This window comes from Triticum dicoccoides, chromosome 3B (genome assembly GCF_002162155.2).
Source record: "Triticum dicoccoides isolate Atlit2015 ecotype Zavitan chromosome 3B, WEW_v2.0, whole genome shotgun sequence".
NCBI classification, from domain to species: Eukaryota; Viridiplantae; Streptophyta; class Magnoliopsida; order Poales; family Poaceae; genus Triticum; species Triticum dicoccoides.
In genome coordinates this window covers 766117914-766123014 of record NC_041385.1, presented here as the reverse complement: position 1 = coordinate 766123014, position 5101 = coordinate 766117914, and positions in this window count along the sequence as shown.

Genomic DNA, 5101 nt, shown 5'->3' with positions numbered 1-5101 from the left:
TGTCGTTCTTAGTGTCGGTCTTCGGAGGTGAAACTGTTAAACCAGAACTGGAATTACGACTTGAGACTTGTAATGATTATGATTATTATTTTGTTATGGACTAACCCGTTATATTATTGGTAATATCGAATATCCCTGGGATGGTCCTACCTCCTGGATATTCAATGTTATTTTTATTTTTATAAGCCCTTTATGTGGTGTCGCTGAGACGCCCGACTGTGGCATTCATTTCTATAAGCCCTTTATGTGGCGTCGCTGAGACGCCCGACTATGGCATTTATTTTTATAAGCCCTTTATGTGGTGTCGCTGAGACGCCCGACTGTGGCATTTATTTTTATAAGCCCTTTATGTGGCGTCGCTGAGACGCCCGACTGTGGCATTTATTTTTATAATCCCTTTATGTGGTGTCGCTGAGACGCCCGACTGTGGCATTTATTTTTTATAAGCCCTTTATGTGGCGTCGCTGAGACGCCCGACTGTGGCATTTATTTCTATAAGCCCTTTATGTGGTGTCGCTGAGAAGCCCGACTGTGGCATTTATTTTTATAAGCCTTTTATGTGGTGTCGCCGAGACACCCTGCTGTGGCATGCTTGTTATTTATTTTATCACTACTATGTTATTGCATATTCATAAATAACTTGTTGCATGCATCAGAGTTTTTATTAACTTTTGTGACTGACGCCATGATCATAAAATATTTCAGTACAGAATTATCGTTGATATATTATACTCGTGTTCATAATGTTTGCGAGTACATTCAAAAGTACTCACTGGCTTGTCCCTGGCTATTGTCTTGGCCAGATTTCTTGCGCGGAGAGGGGCGACCGTGACGACAGCCCCGGAACCTAGCACGGTGATAGCAGTCTCGCGAAGATAGAAGTTAACATGGTCAGCTGTTCCTGTGGGAAATGGAGTCCCATAGACACTGATGATCCACAAACCGCTTCCGCCATCAACCACTAGAACCATATTGTTGTACTCACAGGCCAGAATGGTATTGTACTACATACTTTATGTTTTGCTTGGAATTTCTGTAACAAGTTGGTGCCTCATCAGCTAACAGTAATCCTGGGGCTGGTGAGCACAAAGGCCATTTTCTGGGAATTTAATACCCGGAGAAATCGGTCGCCACAGTCCTGTAGAACAGATAATGGATGATGAGACGGAGATCGACCCAATGGCTTTCCTCAATACAAACGCGTATGATTGTGACATAGATATGATGAGTCAAGCATATGACGAATCGGGCTATCAGCATGCTAAGGAGGATATGGATTATCTGCCTGAGCAGGAAGGTCATAGCAGGGATTGCAAGAAGTCTCTCTTCATGAAATCCTCACAGGACACGCCTGAAGATGCCGCCTCAACACAGGCTCAACTAGCCGGGGGTCGTACAGTGCTTAGCCCGACAACACTGGGGCAGGGGTTAAGGAAGGGTCTGGAAGGTGTGCCCGAGAAAAAGGAGAGGAAGAGATCAGGGAAGATAGCTGCCTCCAAACAAACCAGAGCAGATAGCAGCCAGACGATGGATTCTGAAGAGCGTGTACCCGTGAAAGGTGCGGCCTTGTTCCATCTCACGGGCGAGCCGATGCTACCGCCGAAACCACTGGAGGCACTATCAGGGGATCTCAGGAGACTGCACGACCATGTGTTGTCGACTGAGAAAAGCCTACTAGCCTCGAAGGATCCAGGATATCCGACATACGCGGCTCGTGTGCCTGAGGGGAAGTTCCATGTCGACACACGGCCCACGGAGGTGTTCTTCCTGCGGTTTAACCATATCTATGAGATGTTTCTGACAAGGCGGCTCGATTTTACAATCGTCCGCCTTTTTGCGCTACATATGAGCTCGTCATGAAGAGAGAAGAAGTTCACAAATCTGTGTGGCGGATCCGTACTACATGCATGAGTCTTTCTTGAGTCTTGGCGACTTTGAGCGTGAAACTGCTAGGGACTACCTCCAACAGAAAGTTGTCCGGTGTGCAATGCTTCTCGATACAAGAAGGCCGGGAAGAAATGTCCCCAGAAAGTTGTATGGTACTTACCGATCACTCCCCGTCTCCAGAGGTATTTTGTAGATCCCAAGGAAGCAAAGCTAATGTGCTGGCTCGCGGAGAGGAAGAAGCCCGACGATGGAGATGATCCGAAGCTGAGACACGTGAAGGATGGAAGCCAGTGGAGAGCGTTGAACAGCTTCTATCGGTATTTTGAATGTGATGCAAGGAACATCGTGCTCGGCGCGTGTACCGATGGCATGAATCCGTTTGGCAACCAGAACACCAACCATAGCACATGGCCCGTGTTTGTATGGATGTACAACCTCCCCCTGGTTGTGCATGAAATCGAAGTACATTCACATGAGCATGCTTATTCAAGGGCCGAAACAACCAGGAAATAATATTAATTTGTATCTGAACTACTTCAAGAGGAGTTAGATACGTTATGGAAAACACCGGCCAAGACATGGGATGCCAGCAAAGGTGAGTATTTCAACATGAGAGCCGCACTGATCACGATAGTGCAGGACTATCTCGGTTACGGATATGTGGCAGGCCAGGTGTGCCATGGATATTGCGGATGCACACGGTGCATGGATGATACGACGTCTCAGCACCTAATGTCAAGGAAAGATGGCGGGTCTGGGAAAATCGTGTACATGGGGCATCGAAGATGGCTTGAACAGGACGACCCGTGGAGAAACCGTGGAGATCTATTCAATGGTCACGCTGAGCATCGAGGACCTCCATGTAAGTGGAGCGGTGCCAATGAGCTGTTGAAAAACTGGAAGGAGTGCCCCGCACCGGGAAAGACGATGAGAAAGGCGCCGGAGCCGCTGCTGAAGGTATGGAAGACGAGGTTTGTTGTCTGGGACTTCGAGTACTGGCACAAACTCGATACACCTCATTGCCTTGATCAAATGCATATTTGTAAGAATGTCCTTGAGAGCTTGCTCGCAACACTGATGAACATGCCGGATAAGACCAAGGATGGGCCGAAGGCAAGAAAAGACTTGCAAGATTTGAAAATTAGGGAAGATCTGCACATGCCGCCCCGTAAAATGTCAGATGAGACAGAGACGGAGACAGAGGCACGGGAGAAGAAGGGCAAGAAAATAAAGAAAGAGGATTATTGCCTCCCTTCTTGCTTCACCTTAAGTCAGGCTGAGATCAATGCCTTCTTTAAGTGCCTTACCAGAGTGGAAGTTAGTTCCGGTTACTGTGCCAAGCTAAGCAGATATCTAGACACGGACAAGAAAAGGTTCAGCGGGATGAAGTCTCATGACTGTCATGTGATGATGACGCAGATACTACCTGTTGCCCTTAGAGGGATAATGGACAAGCACGTCCGTGACACGCTTATTGGTCTCTGCAACTTTTTCGACGTCATCTCTCGAAAGTCGATTAGTGTGAAGCAGCTCCAAAGGCTACAGGAAGAGATCGTTGTGATACTGAATGAGCTTGAGATGTACTTCCTGCCCGTGTTCTTTGACGTGATGGTGCATCTGTGTGTCCATATTGTGGATGACATAATAGACCTGGGGCCGTCATTCCTGCACAACATGATGCCATTTGAGAGGATGAATGGGATCATCAAAGGATTCGTTCGTAACATGTCCCGTCCGGATGGAAGCATCGTCCAGGGCTATTTGGCACAAGAGTGCATCTCTTTCTGTGAGAATTTTCTATATGGCGCAGACCAGCCGCCTGGTGTTAGTGTTGGTTTGCCCGTTAACAAGCACGATGGGAGGCTCGAAGGAGATGGTCACTGCAACGGTCGCAGGGAACTGCACATGGCATACTCAGATCGATGCAGTGACTTTGACAGAGCAAACTTGGTAGTGCTACAACACCTAGATGAGGTAGATCCTTTCGTGGCACTGCACAAAGAAATTATCGCAAAGAAGTATCGTGACCTGGGGGTATGCAGGACGGACGCCGAAGTTACTAGAGAGCACAACTCCACTTTCCTGCATTGGTTTAAAGAGCATATTATTGCTAATCCTCCGGAGGAGGGCTCTAAGGACGGATTGCTCATATACGCCTTAGCACATGGCCCCTCGCCCAACCTCGTAACCTATCAGGCATATGATATCAACGGATACACGTTCTACACGGAGGCCAAAGATATGGATAGTGATGATCAGAACTCAGGGGTGACGATGGAATGCATGACCGGCAGCGACAACGGCGCAACTGAACGATTTTATGGAAGGGTCGAGGAGATCTGGGAGCTTGACTACTCTGGACTGCACAACACGATGATGTTCCGTGTCAGATGGGCTAAGAATGTCGAAAGAGAAAGCCGGATTTTCACTACCATGACTATACCCGACGCCAAGAGCGCTACCATGAACGCTATCGCAAAAAATGAGCCATGGGTACATGCTAAGCACGTGACACAATGCTTCTTCATAACTGACCCGCGCAATCCCATCCGTGTTGTCCTGAGGAGAGGCAAAAGGAACATCATTGGAATGGATGGAGTCGCCAACGAGGAAGACTATGATCAGTACGGCAACCCAATGAGGGAAGATGACGATGATGATGAAGTATACGTCAAAAGAAGAATCAATACTACATTACCTAAGAAAAATCATACTCCATGAAAAAGGCAAAGTCACAATGAGGGGCTCAATTATTCTTCGACGAACAAGAAGGGAAAGAAGCTGACTCAAAAACAAAAACGTCAGCACTGAGGAAACTTATGTTATCGGTCAAATGATGTAATATATATATGTTCCTGTTTTGTATACACACTTAGCCATTATTATGCATGGGTCCAATGATGTGTAATATATATGTTCCTATTTTGCATACATATTTAACCGTCAAATGATGCTATATATATCGCCCTCCCTTCGTTCACTACCCTCGGGAAATAAAAGTGGGATAAAATAAAGGAAAAGAAAAAGGGAAACTGGCAGTAGCGAAGGTAGTAGAAGCGCGTTTTGCCTAAACTGCTACAGATACTGAAGTTAGTAGAAGCGAATTTCATATAAAGCGCTACAGCTACTGAAGGTAGTAGCAGCGCGTTTTGTCCAAATGCGCTATTTCTACATCCACTTAACCCTAAATTCTCACCCGCCCTGCTTCATCCCG